At 45.9% G+C, this 16,182-nt stretch overlaps 1 protein-coding gene across 3 annotated transcripts in view; it reads left to right on the top strand.

The window, feature by feature from the left end:
• The window catches only part of PTPRQ (protein tyrosine phosphatase receptor type Q), a 530,509-nt gene that overhangs the window by 134,846 nt on the left and 379,481 nt on the right, over positions 1-16,182 (top strand). The window lies entirely within an intron of this gene.

Here is a 16,182-nt window from a genome sequence, read left to right as displayed (position 1 = left end):
CACTTCGACATCTAGTCTAGAGCCTAATATACAGTACATGAAAGAACTGTGTGCAAGGAGGTTGTAAGAAGAAATATGGAGCCCCTTTGGCTCCCTGAGCCAAATATCTGCTGCTATGTGGTGCATCTGTACAGACCATAGGTGCTTTGTTTTATAAGTACAAGTGAAGTAGACTAACAAGGTGAAGAATCTGCAAAAATGGTTGGGTCTGTTGGGATATATTGTACAGAGGATGCATTTCTCCTGCACTAGGAAATGCTGATGATGTAAAAATTACAAGGATGCGGCACTCCAATACACCCTTTATTACACATAAAGGAGGGAATCATACACACCCTTGAAAAATTATGATTGATGGCATGCTGGTGACCCTCAAAAACATTAGGAGCAAGGGCCTGCTGGTGACCCTCTAAAACATTAGGAGCGAGTTCCTGCTGCTGATATGACCATGGAAAAAATTATGGGCAAGGGTCTGCTGCTGATCTGACCATCAAAAAAATTATGGGCGAGGGCCTGCTGCTGAGCTAACCATCGAAAAAATTAAGGTTGAGGGTTTGCTACTGACCTGACTCTCTAAAACATTAGAGGTGAGGTCCTGCTGTTGAGCTGACCATCGAAAAAATTATGGTTGAGGGCCTGCTGCTGAGCTGACCCTCTAAAACTAGCCTAATAAGCATGTTGATATGATGAGGAGGAGGACGAGAAAAGGAAGATTGAACCATATACCCATTTTTATGATGGAAGGGGTGCATGGGAATACATTGTATTCAATACACCATAAAAGCCACATTTAAAGTGCCTTTATGTTCAGCCGCTTTCCTCTGGTGGATTAGAGAAGTCAGGCGCAATCCAGGCCTTGTTCATTTTGATAAGAGTCAACCTGTCAGCATTTTCAGTTCACAGTCGGATGCGCTTATCAGTTATTATGCCCCCAGCAGCACTAAATACTAGCTCAGACAAAACACTGGCAGCAGGGCAGGCCAGCACCTCCAAGGCGTAGAGCGCCAGTTCGTGCCACGTGTCCAGCTTGGACACCCATTAGTTGTAAGGCATAGAGGGATCATTGAGGACACTGACACGGTCTGCTACGTACTCCGTCACCATCTTCCAAAACTTTTCTCTCCTTGTGACACTAGGCCATGCATCAGGGTGAGGGTGCTGGCAGGGTGTCATGAAACTGTCCCAGGCCTTGGAGAGTGTTGCATTGCCTCTGTTGGAACTGCTGTGTGTTCCCCTCATCTCCCCTCCTCGGTTGCCCAAGGAACTACGTACTCTGCTACCAGCGTTGTCAGCTGTAAATTTTGGGAGCAATTTTTTCAAAAGGACCTTCTGGTATTGCACCATTTTGCTAGTCCTCTCCACCACAGAAATGAGAGATGGGAAGTTCTCTTTGTATCGGGGGTCAAGAAGGGTGAACAACCAGTAATCGTGTTGGCCAATATGTGTATACCGTGAGGGTCACGGGAAAGGCAGCATAACATAAAGTCAGCCATTTGTGCCAGAGTCCCAACAGACAAGACTTTGCTGTCCTCATCAGGAGGATGACTCTCAATCTCCTCATCCTCTTCCTCCTCTTCAGCCCATCAGCTGAACAGATGGAATACACCTGCTGTGGGTACTACCCTTTGTAGCAGAGGCAACCGTCTCCTGCTCCTCCTCCTCATCATCATCCAATTTGCGCTGAGAAGACGAACGGAGGGTGGTCTGGCTATCACCCTGTGTACTGTCTTCCCCCATTTCCACCTCCTCCACATGCACAGTGTCCTCCTTCATTGTGAGCAGCGAGGGATTTAGTAGAGACAGAAGTGGCATGGTTATGCTGATAGTAGCCGCATCGCCGCTCACCATCTGTGTTGATTCCTCAAAGTTGTGTAAAACCTCACAGAGGTTAGACATCCATGCCCACTCAGTACTAGTGAAGAGCGGAAGCTGACTGGAGAGGCGACGACCGTGTTGCAGCTGGTATTCCACTACTGCCCTCTGCTGCTCACAAAGCCTGGCCAACATGTGGAACGTGGAGTTCCAGCGCGTGCTCACGTCACACAACAGTCTGTGAGCTGGCAATTGCAAGTGCCGCAGCAGCGTTGCCAGATCTCCGGCAGCTGTAGATGACTTTCGGAAAGTTGAACAAGTGGGCTAGGTATGTGTGTGAGCTTGCCGAGCTCCAAAGCCGCCACCAAGTTACGGCAATTATTAGACACAACCATGCCTGGTTGTAGGTTGAGTGGTGAGAGCAACAGCTCCGGTCCCTTATACCCTGCCACAGCTCTGCAGTGGTGTGCTGTTTGTAACCTAAACATAGAAGTTTCAGATTGGCCTGTTGCCGCTTCCCCACTGCAGTGCTACACTGCTTACAGCTACTGACTGATGGCTGACTGGTGCTGCAAGATGAGAATTCAGAGGTGGAAGTGGAGGAGGAGGTGGAGGAGGAGAAGGGGGGGTTGCAGCCACTAATGTAGGTGTTGGCGGAAATCCTGATGGAAGTAAGGTCCGCAATCCTTGGCGTCGGTAGCAACTGTGCCATAACAGGGTACGACTCGCTCCCGGCCTCCACAACATTCACCCAGTGTGCTGTCAGGGAAATGTAGAATCCCTGGCCACAAGCACATGTGTCAGTCGTTAAGTGGACCTTCCCAATAACTGCGTTGGTCAGGGCACGGGTGATGTTACGGGACACATGCTGATATAAGGCGGGGACGGCACAGCGTGAAAAATAGTGGTGGCTGCGGACTGAGTAACGAGGGAAGACTGCCGCAATTAGGCTGCGGAAAGCCTCAGTGTCCACAAGCCTAAATGGCAACACTTCCAGGGCCAGGAATTTTGGAAAGGTGCGCATTTAGTGCTATGGCCTGTTAGTGGGTGGATGGGTATTTGCGCTATCGTTCAAAGGCCTGGGGTATGGACATCTGTACGCTGCGCTGGGACACAGAAATGGATGTGCTAGCTGATGGTGCTTGCGAAGGTCCAGGTGCAGGGTGGGAGGCATCCGGGCCTGCGTCCTGGACAGGGGATTAGCCAGCACATAACACAGGGGAAGAGGTGGCAGTGGTGCGACCCGCAGACACTGATTGTGGACCCAGGTGTTCGGCCCACCTATAAGGGTGCTTTGATGCCATGTGGCGGATCATGCTGGTGGTGGTGAGGTTGCTAGTGTTCACGCCCCTGCACTTTCCTCAAAAAAGCGCCAGACTGCGGAACACCTACCCCTTGGAAATGGAGATTGTCGCAAGGGGGTACTCCGGGGAACAGTTGTGGGCCTGTTTGGTGTGGCCCCCCTTATCCCTTTTGCCACCCCACTGCCTCTTCCAGCCTGTTGCGGTGCTGCGGATCCTCCCCCTCTGTACTGCTGTCCTCGCTCGGCTTGCCACCTTCCCAGGTTGGGTCAGTGATTTCACCGTCCACCACATCTTCTTCCACTTCCTCACTATGGTCATCCTCCTGACTTGTTGACCTAACAACAACCTCACTTATTGACAACTGTGTTTCATCCTCAACATTATCATCCTCTTGAGACACTAATTGCGGTTGACTTATTGGCAACTGTGTCTCATCATCATCATCCACCTCGTCAAACACTAATTGCCGTTCCCCACCATCATCTACTTGTGACTGTGGATGCTCAAGAGTTTGGGCATCAGTGCACATGATCTCCTCATGTCCCTCTTCAAGCGGGCTTGGCGAGAGGCCCGAATAGCGATGAAAAGAGCTCCTCGATGTCACAGATATTTTTAGGCTGCGCACACGTTACACAGGAGATGTAGCACAGATAATGTTGCTGTTTGCAGCGGCCAAACAATTGCATGCAATTTAGTGCAGGTTGCGCTAAAAATTTATATATTGCTGCCAGACACAACAATAGTCTTAAAAAGGACTTTTGGGTCTCTAACACCAACCCTGCCTAACAAAAAAAAAATTATTCAATTCTCTACACTATCTGTCCCTTCTACAGCACAGCTCTCCCTGACTAAGACTGAGCCGAACCACGTGTCATCAGGTGCTTTATAGCACCCGATGACGCATTCCGGCCAGCCAATCACTGTAACGTCAATAACCAACATGGCTACGGTATTACAGTGAGTGGCAGCACTTACCTGCACGTATATTGGCTGCGTAGCAGCCAAGAAACGTGTGGGGAGGAGAGTCAAGCGTCGCACTCGAGCACACGCAGTATTCGGCCGAACACCGCGATGTGCCGAGCATCACGATACTTGAGCCGAACTGGTGTTCGGCCGAGTATGCTTGCTCAACACTAGTGATGAGCAAAGTTTAGAAAAATTTTATTCGGTTGGTTCACTGAACTTTGATAAGAAATTTGATTTGTTACAAATTAACCTGTCACAAATCACTATAAATCAGGAACACCTGAACGCCACGGTGGCTGAGGGAGCGTATGGGCTAATGCGTAGAGCCCGCTCCATACACAGCAGGTGTCGGCTGTATCATACAGCAGACACCCGGCCACAATTACGATGAAAGGTGATACCTCCAAACCCCGTAATTTAACCCCTCAGATGCCACGATCAACACCATCTCCCTCTGCCTTCCAATGCGGATGGCGATATATTAGACCGTCCTTTAATACTGAAGCCCAATTAGTCTATATATAAACTAACAGATTTACGCCTAGTTCATGTTCATATTTGATCAGTTATGTCCATCAGTTTTTGTGAGACAAAACCAGGAGTGGAGGCAACACAGAAATAAGGTATAATGAAAAGATTTGCAACTGTTTGTGAACCGCACCTGGTTTTGGGTCACAATAACTGATAGAAATAACTGATCAAATAACTGACGTGTGAACAAGGCCTAACAGGGATTGTGTCAGCAGTTCAGCAAGATGCAGGCGGCGATATATTAAACCGCCCTTTAATACTGAGGCACAGTAATTCTATATATAAACTAACAGATTAACGGGGATTGTGACAGCAGTTCAACAAGATGCACACAGCAATTACAGTCAACTTGCACTGTCCCTGCAGTCTCCCTATGCTCCCCCCATGCTCTCCTTACATTGCATAAAAACTCTCCTTACGACCTCCCTACACTGTCCCTGCAACATCCCTGCATCGTCCCTGCACTCTACCTGTCTAATATGCTACAATTCAAAGCTTCCTGCAATACTGTTGCAATAAGTTCTTGCCACATCTTTCCCTAAGCTCAGCTCACAGTAAAATGGGGAACCGCAGGGGAAGAGGCGCTTTTATAGGGCTCTGACATCACTAAGGATGACTATCTGTGGATTGGCTGGCTGTACAGCATTATGGGTCATATATCATTCCCAAGCTTCTTACTTTCGTGTTGTAACAAGTGCAGCAGCCATTTTAGAAAAAATCCAATTAGTTACGAAACTTGATTAAATTCAGCTTTGCGATAAAATCACATTTTTCCTAAACTTTTCCTTTAAAATTCCTTTTTGGATGCTTCGATTAACTCAACACTAATTATAATGAATTTCTAATGGGACAGTTTGCATTGATTATTAAATAAGCTGCCTCTCCATAACATCATTTGTACCTTTGTTTTTGACTGTCTGTCTTTCTCTGTCCATGGTGCTGATGGAAAAAAAATATTAACAACAGAAAAGCCCAATAGTCCCTTTAGTTTGTTCTTTTATTCAATCATTTTTTTTACTTATCTTATTATTTCTCCTACAATTAACTTTTCTTTCCTTCCTTTGCTATGGGTAAACCTTCACTTTTCTTTTCTAAAGTTTATGAATACACACAGGGTGTTTTTATATATATATATGTATATATATATATATATATATATATATATATATATATATATATATTGTGCTTGCATGACACCCATGTTTTAATATGGATGAATAATATCATACTTGAACTAGAGGAAAATCTTTGTCCTACATTTTTAGCTCTGTCCTAACTATACATTGTTAGGCCTCTTGCATACGACTGTATGCCCTCCGAGACATATGGTCCATGAGCATCGAACGTGTGCACGGGAGCGCATAAGGCCGCCCGCGGGACTATTGTGATATGTGATGTGTATATGATATCGGCGGCCCAATGTAGTAATCTATGATGCTGTGCGCTCCTGTGCACACAATGTATGCCACTCCGGGACATATGGCCCACTCACGGACCGTATGTCTTGGAGGGCATACGGTTATGGGCAAGAGGCCTTAGGCCCACTTTCACATGATCAGTATTTGATCAGTAGTTTTCAGCAGCATTTGTGGGCAACACCAGGAAAAGGTCCAAAAAAGAGAAACACAAATCTTTCCTTTACACTTTTTCTCTGTAGCTTCAACTCTTGGTTTTGGCTTGTTACAACCACTGCTGAAAATAATGCTGAGCAAATACTAACCATTTAAATGGGGCCTTACTCTGAAACTAGTAAACATGTGTTCAGTGCTCCAAAATGGTCACAAATGCGACTTAGAATTGCAAAATGGCGACCAGACTTTGTAGTCTTGTTGCCATTTGCGCCTAGACCCTCCACTGATCTGCCTCCTTAAGAAAAAAAGGCTTTCATTCAGCAGACACACGCTGCAGACGTCTGCCGGGTGAAGATCCGCCCCTCACACTACCTGGCCTAGAGGGTGGGCGTGGCTTAGGCTCCCGCCTCCAGCAGTCTGGCAAGTTTGAATCTGGCGCTGTGGAGCTGAGCTGCTGGTGGAAGGGAGCTTCTGGAGACATTTCAACTGGGGACGCACAGATCTCCCGCATAGTTTGTGGCTGAGAAAACTAGGCACTAGGCATGCAGATTTATTAGTGTGTTTTATAGGACTGGGTTCCCATAAGGTCACAAGAAGCCAGAGATCGGTAAACCCTGTTAGAACATGTATACGCACCGGCTGTGCTGGCTTCACACCACAGTATGTTGGTGGGATCCCCTGTCCTCGCCTGTGTACCACTAACTGGGACCAATAGCATCATATTGATTTATGATGCTATGTAACCTTTAGGGGTCTGGAGTGTACTGGATAACACTAACATAATGCTGTCAGTGTTATCCAATACATTCCAGAACTGTAAGGGTTACATAGCATCATAAATCAATACAATGCTATGTGACCCGTCAGTGCTGGGAGGTCAGTACAGAGCTCCTGTATGATCTAGAAAAGGACAAATATGTTAGTGCAAGGCTCTTTACTGACATGTGAGGTGATGGGCAGAGAGCGGTTAGCTGCTCCTTTCTGCTTCAAAGACATGTGGTGAAGTTAAAAAGAGGGATAATGGCACTAAGGCAGCCTATAAGAGGTTAAGCACAGGCTAGTTCAGCTGCCAGAGGAGGTCTCCTATCTTTCCCACACCTCTGCTTGTTGGCATGAATGGAAACCTTCAAGGTTCACATTGACAGACTGAATGTCCATGTCCAGCCACATTTACACAGTGAGCAGCACTAGAATATGGTCAATCTTTCCTCCCTCTGGGAGCAAAGGTTTTCATTCACTGACAGGCAAGCAGAGGTGTTGAGAGTAAAGATTAAAGCTCCTGAAGTATTATATTTTTATCTGCTATATTAAATTTTTCTGGTGGTGTGTGCTGATGTGGTCACTGGTTGCAGTGGCGACTCTCTTAAGTGATTGGCCTTTTAAAGATTGCGGAGAGGATAGTTTATTTTAACCCATTCTGTGTCACATATAGAAGAATATCGGTTTGAAACACCCTTAGAAAAATTAACTACTTAAAGGGTTTATATCCGTTGCGTCCCTTCATGAAAACGTCCTGTTTGACGTCGTTACTGCCAATAACTGATCACTGATCACATAGCATTATGTTAAATGGTCATGTGATGCAAGAGGAGCAGATCTCCACTGTGACCAGTGATTGGCTGCAGTGCCATCAAGATAAAAGTTTTCATGGAGAAACCCAAGACAAGCAGCGGAGGCCCGGAAGTGAATGAGCCAAGGCCCAGCACCTAGGGATCAAGGAAGCATGATCAGCAACGCGAATCTGCATGTCTGAGAGGTCATGGAAATGAGTGCACAACTCCTTCAACTGTGTGGGCTGCAGCCCAGGTAACCTCATGCTACTAAGCATCCCATTTTATTTAAATTTTATATTGGAACACTACAGTAGCCATGTCGGTGAGCGTAGGTGGGGGCTTTAATGGAGGAACAGTGAGGGGGTGTAATGAAGGATGGTGAACCTCAAAATTGATGGGGTTAGAAGAACTAATCAAAAGGAGAGACAAATGGGCAACTACACAAGGTAACATGTCTTTTTTTTATTATACTGTAATTATATGTATTTTAAATTGGCGACTAAAATGTAATTTGGCTCCTAAATTTCTCTTCTACAATAGTCACACATGGACTATTGTACATGGAATACAGAACCTCACCACATAATTTCCATGACTATTGGGCCAATTCCTCTCCTCCTTGTTTGCTAACAATGCAGCAATATCAAAAATCATAGGAGCAACCGTAACTGGGGCCTACAGCAGCTCTCCAAAAGCCCCATAACAGAATCTTGGTTTCCAGATCTTTCTGAGTTCTATGAATATAGATAAGCCAATAAAACCTATTAAAAAACGTTTGCTTTTTCTACTTTCTCTGATGATATATGAATCAACGCTGAATCAGACAAGGAAAAGCTTTGAATGATCTTTGTATACCTGTATATATGTGGATAACTAGGTATTGCCAGTAACAATAAAAAAAAAGGTTTACCTTTACTCGGGGCAAAGGATTCAGTTTTCTGCCCTGTATCTAAATATCCTAGCAAAAGTCAGAGTGGTTTGCTGATAGCTCCTCAAACTCCCAGCACCTACCCTTGGCGCTTCTCAATCTGTGAAGTGGGTGTCTCTTGTGAAGCTCTCCTAGATGTTGATGAGTGCTGCTGGGAAACCCATTTCTACACAAGTGATCACTTCTTTCTGTGGCAGTAGAGATCTCTGGGTGATCAACATAACTGAGATTAGGGGAGATTTATCAAACTGGTGTAAAATAGAACTGGCTTAGTTGCCCACAGCAACCAATCAGATTCCACATTTCATTTTTCACAGCTCCTTTCATGTAGGCATTGCCCACATGTTCTCCAGACTAATCTCCGGCTATCTTTGTGTCCTAGACAAAAGCGGGACTCATCACTTAAGAAAATAGACCTCCATTCCAGCCTCCATTGCTGTCTTCTTGTGCACCATGAGTCCCTTTGACAGCGATGGTGTGAGGTCAATGGAACACCTGTATCTGGACATCTGGTTCATAGCCCAATGTCATGCAAATGCCTTCTGGTGGTTTGTATAGACACTGTTTGCCATCATGGGTTTGGGAAATGATGTCCAATTTCACTTGCAGTGTATAATGAATCACTAGTCGCCGTTCTTCTAGCCACAATATCTGCCTGTGTAGAGGTTTACCTCTGTGCACCCTTTGCTGTAATTTCAGTTCATTGTTGTTCTCCAGGGCACACAACATTGAACAGTGCTGACATCTTGGCCTAGGCACGTAGTTATCTGCTGGAATGATAAACTAAGGTCTTTCAGTTTAAGCATTCTCTCCTACCTAGTTTGTGACAAATGGCAATAACTTGCGCATCTACGAACAAGGGGCACCGCACAATTATCCCACATGACTTGATCCAATTTCTGAGGTTTCCCGTGGCTAAAAAACGTTGCTTTCAAACTGGCTTTTCCTCTACCATGCCACAGATTGGATCTGGTTGCTTGAAATGTGATCATTTGCTTGAAATGTCTTTTATTTGCATAACCTTACAGCCTGTCCTTCTTAGAAACATAGAAACATAGAATGTGTCGGCAGATAAGAACCATTTGGCCCATCTAGTCTGCCCAATATACTAAGTACTATGGATAGCCCCTGGCCCTATCTTATATGAAGGATGGCCTTATGCCTATCCCATGCATGCTTAAACTCCTTCACTGTATACCACTTCTGCAGGAAGGCTATTCCATGCATCCACTACTCTCTCAGTAAAGTAATACTTCCTGATATTACTTTTAAACCTTTGCCCCGCTAATTTAAAACTATGTCCTCTTGTAGCAGTTTTTCTTCTTTTAAATATTCTCTCCTCTTTTACCTTGTTGATTCCCTTTATGTATTTAAAAGTTTCTATCATATCCCCTCTGTCTCGTCTTTCTTTCAAGTTATACATGTTAAGGTCCTTTAATCTTTCCTGGTAAGTTTTATCCTGCAATCCATGTACCAGTTTAGTAGCTCTTCTCTGAACTCTCTCCAAAATATCAATATCCTTCTGGGGATATGGTCTCCAGTACTGAGCACAATACTCCAAATGAGGTCTCACTAGTGCTCTGTAGAGCGGCATGAGCACCTCCCTCTTTCTACTAGTAATGCCTCTCCCTATACACCCAAGCATTCTGCTAGCATTTCCTGCTGCTCTATGACATTGTCTGCCTACCTTTAACCCCTTAAGGACACATGACGTACCGGTACGGCATGTTTCCCGAGTCCTTAAGGACACATGACGTACCGGTACGTCATGGCTTTAAATAGCGATGCCGGCGCCGCGGGGGTTAATCGGAACGGGATGCCGGCTGAAATCATTCAGCCGGCATCCTGTAACAATGCAGGGGGGGGTCATTTGACCCCCCCGCATCGACGATCGCAGAAAACCGCAGGTCAATTCAGACCTGCGGTTTTCTGCGTTTCCGGTCCATTCGGGTGTCCTGTGACCCGATGAACCGGAAAAAGACTGCGATCGGTGGCGTAATTTTACACCACCAATCGCAGTCCGAGGATTTGCAGAGGCGGAGCTGGCCCTGGTGCTGAACGCCGCTGTCCAGGGTGCTGATTGGTGCAGGGGAGAGAGGCGCGAGATTCAAACTTCCTGCGCTCCTCTCTCCCCTCCTCTTCCTGTTCTGCACGAGCACCCGGCAGCATCGTCCAGCACCAGCTCCTGTGTCCCCCTAATCGCCATCCATCACCCTCCTGCACCCATCGCCACCCAGGTAGGTTAGGGTCAGTGAGGGAGAGGCACCTTTAGGCAGGGATAGAAGGGAAAAGTTAGAAAAAAAAAAAAAAAAAAAAAAAATCACATTTATTCCAAACTTTTTTTTTTCAGCTACCAGACCCCAGACCCCCCTGCCACTTGCCCCCCCGCATCCCCCCCACCACCAGCCCCCCCCTCACCACCAGCCCCCCCCCCCACCAGACCCCCCCCCCACCAGACCCCCCCACCACCACTTTTTTTTTTCTGCGTGCGCTGACTGGCCGGCACTTTTTAGCGTCCGTCCACTGTTAGCGCATCGCCCGCCCCACCGCCCCACCACCCCACCGACCGCTGATCAGCGTTGAACCGCTGATCAGCAAGTTTGAACTTTTTTTTTTTTTTTTTCTAACACTTGCCCATTTTTTTTGCCTGGACTTTTAGTACGTGAACACCCGTGCCCCCACACACACGCACATAGAATAAAGGTTTACACGCACGCACATACACACGCACACACACACACCCATGGCCCGCCGGGTGTTCTCGGCCGAGGAGGCATATGCCCAGATTGCCTCCGACTCTGAGAGCCCCAGTGAGGATGAGGATGACCCCACGTTCCTTTTGTCATCCGCATCCTCCTCATCATCATCGGATGACGATGAGCCACCAAGGCAGCGGAGACGCCGCCAGGCGGAGCCAGGGGCCACACATGCTAGGGATCCTGTGGCCCACCCTAGTACGAGCCGCCCTGGGGTTCGTACTGGTTTCCCGGCCCACCAAATAAGTTCACCGGAGCCCCCTGCCGATGAACTTAGCTGGTGTCCCCCAGTGGACTTTGAGCCTGAGATTCCGGATTTCGCTGGCAATCCTGGAATCCAGATTCCCACAGTGGGGTTTACTGAAATAGACTTTTTTAGTTTTTTTTTCAGTAACCCACTGGTGAATCTGATGGTGGAGCAGACGAATCTGTACGCCCAACAGTTCGTCGCTCAAAACCCGGGCTCATTTTTGGCTAGACCCGGTGGCTGGACGCCGGTCAGTGCAGCCGAGATGAGGACATTTTGGGGCCTCGTGCTGCATATGGGTCTAGTGCAAAAACCCAGTGTCAGGCTGTACTGGAGTGGGGACGTCCTATACCAGACCCCACTGTACAGTACGGCCATGACACGCTCCCAGTTTGAGGCCATCCGGAAATGTCTGCATTATTCCGATAATGCAGCATGTCCCCCCCGAAGTGATCCTGCCTATGACCGGCTGTACAAGATACGGCCGGTCATCGATCACTTTGGGGCCACATTTCAGCAGGCCTACGTACCTGGAAGGGAGGTCGCGGTTGATGAGTCTCTCGTTGCGTTCAAGGGGAGACTCAGTTTCCGCCAATACATTCCCACAAAGCGGGCGAGGTATGGCGTGAAGCTATACAAAATTTGTGAGAGTACCTCAGGGTACACTTACAAATTTTGTGTGTACGAGGGGCGAGATTCCCGGATTCAACCACCAGAATGTCCCCCCACTCTGGGTGTTACCGGGAAACTCGTGTGGGACCTTATGTACCCACTGCTGGATAAGGGTTACCACTTGTACGTGGACAACTTTTATACCAGCATTCCCTTGTTCAGGTCCCTTGCCGCCAGATGCACGTTCGCTTGTGGGACCGTGCGGAAAAATCAACGCGGCCTCCCTGCCCACCCCCTCCAGGTACCTATCCCCAGGGGTGAGACCCGTGCACTTACCAGTGGAAACCTGTTGCTGGTCAGGTATAAGGACAAGAGGGATGTCCTTATGCTGTCCACAATCCACGGTAACAGCACCACCCCAGTCTCTGTGCGAGGTACCACGGCAACGGTCCTCAAGCCCGATTGTATCGTCGCCTACAATCGGTATATGGGAGGAGTTGATCTCTCTGATCAAGTCCTCAAGCCATATAATGCCATGCGCAAAACCCGGGCATGGTACAAAAAAGTTGCGGTCTACATGGTGCAGGTTGCCATGTACAACTCTTTTGTACTATCCCGAAGCGCTGGCAGCACAGGGACATTCCTCCAATTCTATGAGGCAGTCCTCAAAGACCTGATCTTTTTGGACCGGGAAAGAGCAGGCCGGAGTACCTCGGGAACTGGAGGCGCCCGGATCGTCCCTGGCCAACACTTTCCAGGTGTGGTCCCCCATACTGGAAAGAAGGGACGAACCCAAAAAAGATGCAGAGTGTGTCACAAGAGGGGGATACGGAAGGACACCACTACTCAGTGTGACACTTGCCCCGATCATCCGGGCCTCTGCATTATCGATTGCTTCAGGGAGTATCACACTTCCATGGAGTACTAAATTTTTATAATCTCCAACAGTCCCCTAGAGAACATAAAACACTATGGCTCTCAGACTTTGGAGACACAGAAACATTTTTTTTTCCCCAAAAAAATATTAGTTTTAGTGCAGGCATCCTCAAACTGCGGCCCTCCAGATGTTGTAAAACTATAACTCCCAGCATGCCCAGACAACCTACAGCCATCAGCAGGGCATGGTGGGAATTGTAGTTTTACAACATCTGGAGGGCCGCAGTTTTAGGATGCCTGCTTAGTGTCTCCAAAGTCTGAGAGCCATACATATTGGGCATCGTCGCGTGCGTAAAAGTCGTCGCTATAAAAATAACATTTGACCAAACCCCTCGGATGAACGGTGTTAAAAATATAAAATAAAAACGGTGCCAAAACACCCATTTTTGGGCAAAATTTCCATTTGAATCCTTTTTTTCCAGTAATAAAGCAAGGGTTAACAGCCAAAAAAAACTCAATATTTATGGCCCTGATTCTGTAGTTTGCAGAAACACCCCATATGTGGTCGTAAATGGCTATATAGCCGCACGGCAGGGCATAGAACGAAGGGAACTCCATATGGTTTCTGGAAGGCAGATTTTGATGGACAGGTTTTTTTTTTGACACCATGTCCCATTAGAAGCCCCCCCTGATGTAGCCTAGACTAGAAACTCCAAAAAAGTGACCCCATCTAAGAAACTACACCCCTCAAGGTATTCAAAAGTTACTTTATAAACTTTGTTAACCCTTTAGGTGTTCCACAAAACTAAATAGCAAATGTAGAAAAATTTTAGAATTTAATTTTTTTGTTACCTTGCCTCAAAAAAGTGTAATATAGAGCAACCAAAAATCATATTTACCCCTAAAATAGTACCAAATCAACAACCACCTTATCCCGTAGTTTCCTAGATGGGGTCACTTTTATGGAGTTTCTACTCTAGGGGTGCATCAGGGGGCTTGAAAGGGTACATGGTGTAAATAAACCAGTCCAGCAAAATCTGCCTTCCAAAAACCGTATGGCGTTCCCCTTCTTCTATGTCCTGCCGTTTAGCCAAATAGTAGTTTACGACCACATTTGGGGTGTTTCTGCAAACTACAGAATCAGGGCAACCCATTTTGAGTTTTGTTTGGCTGTTAACCCATTTTTTTCAGTAATAAAGTAAGGGTTAAAATGGAAAATTTTCCAAAAAATAGAAATTTCTAAATTGTTTCTCCATCTGCCATTAACTCTTGTGGAACACCTAAAGGGTTAACAAAGTTTGTAAACCCAGTTTTGAATACCTTGAGGGGTGTACTTTCTTAGATGGAGTCACTTTTTTGAAATTTCTATTCTAGGGGTGCAACAGGGGGCTTCAAATGGGACATGGTATAAACAAAACCAGTCCTGCAAAATCTGCCTTCCAAAACCCATATGGCGTTCCCCTCTTTCTACGTGCTCCCGTTTGGCCAAACAGTAGTTTACGACCACATATGGGGTGTTTTTGCAAACTACAGAATCAGGGCAACCCATATTGAGTTTTTTTGGCTGTTAACCCTTACTTTATTGCTGGAAAAAATGGGTTAAAATGGAAAATTTTCCAAAAAATAGAAATTTCTAAATTGTTTCTCCATCTGCCATTAACTCTTGTGGAACACCTAAAGGGTTAACAAAGTTTGTAAACCCAGTTTTGAATACCTTGAGGGGTGTACTTTCTTAGATGGAGTCACTTTTTTGAAATTTCTATTCTAGGGGTGCAACAGGGGGCTTCAAATGGGACATGGTATAAACAAAACCAGTCCTGCAAAATCTGCCTTCCAAAACCCATATGGCGTTCCCCTCTTTCTACGTGCTCCCGTTTGGCCAAACAGTAGTTTACGACCACATATGGGGTGTTTTTGCAAACTACAGAATCAGGGCAACCCATATTGAGTTTTTTTTGGCTGTTAACCCTTACTTTATTGCTGGAAAAAATGGGTTAAAATGGAAAATTTTCCAAAAAATAGAAATTTCTAAATTGTTTCTCCATCTGCCATTAACTCTTGTGGAACACCTAAAGGGTTAACAAAGTTTGTAAACCCAGTTTTGAATACCTTGAGGGGTGTACTTTCTTAGATGGAGTCACTTTTTTGAAATTTTTATTCTAGGGGTACAACAGGGGGCTTCAAATTGGACATGGTATAAACAAAACCAGTCCTGCAAAATCTGCCTTCCAAAACCCATATGGTGTTCCCCTCCTTCTATGTCCTCCCGTTCGGCCAAACAGTAGTTTACGACCACATATGGGGTGTTTTTGCAAACTACAGAATCAGGGCAACCCATTTTGAGTTTTGTTTGGCAGTTAACCCTTGTTTTACTCCTGGAAAAAATTGATTATATTGGAAAATTTTCCAAAAAATAGAAATTTCTAAATTGTTTCTCCATCTGCCAATAACTCTTGTGGAACACCTAAAGGGTTAACAAAGTTTGTAAACCCAGTTTTGAATACCTTGAGGGGTGTACTTTCTTAGATGGAGTCACTTTTTTGAAATTTCTATTCTAGGGGTGCAACAGGGGGCTTCAAATGGGACATGGTATAAACAAAACTAGTCCTGCCAAATCTGCCTTCCAAAACCCATATGGTGTTCCCCTCCTTCTATGTCCTCCCGTTCGGCCAAACAGTAGTTTACGACCACATATGGGGTGTTTTTGCAAACTACAGAATCAGGGCAACCCATTTTGAGTTTTGTTTGGCAGTTAACCCTTGTTTTACTCCTGGAAAAAATTGATTATATTGGAAAATTTTCCAAAAAATAGAAATTTCTAAATTGTTTCTCCATCTGCCAATAACTCTTGTGGAACACCTAAAGGGTTAACAAAGTTTGTAAACCCAGTTTTGAATACCTTGAGGGGTGTACTTTCTTAGATGGAGTCACTTTTTTGAAATTTCTATTCTAGGGGTGCAACAGGGGGCTTCAAATGGGACATGGTATAAACAAAACCAGTCCTGCCAAATCTGCCTTCCAAAACC

This window comes from Bufo gargarizans, chromosome 2, assembly GCF_014858855.1.
Source record: "Bufo gargarizans isolate SCDJY-AF-19 chromosome 2, ASM1485885v1, whole genome shotgun sequence".
NCBI classification, from domain to species: Eukaryota; Metazoa; Chordata; class Amphibia; order Anura; family Bufonidae; genus Bufo; species Bufo gargarizans.
This window is presented reverse-complemented; position numbering and strand designations above follow the sequence as displayed.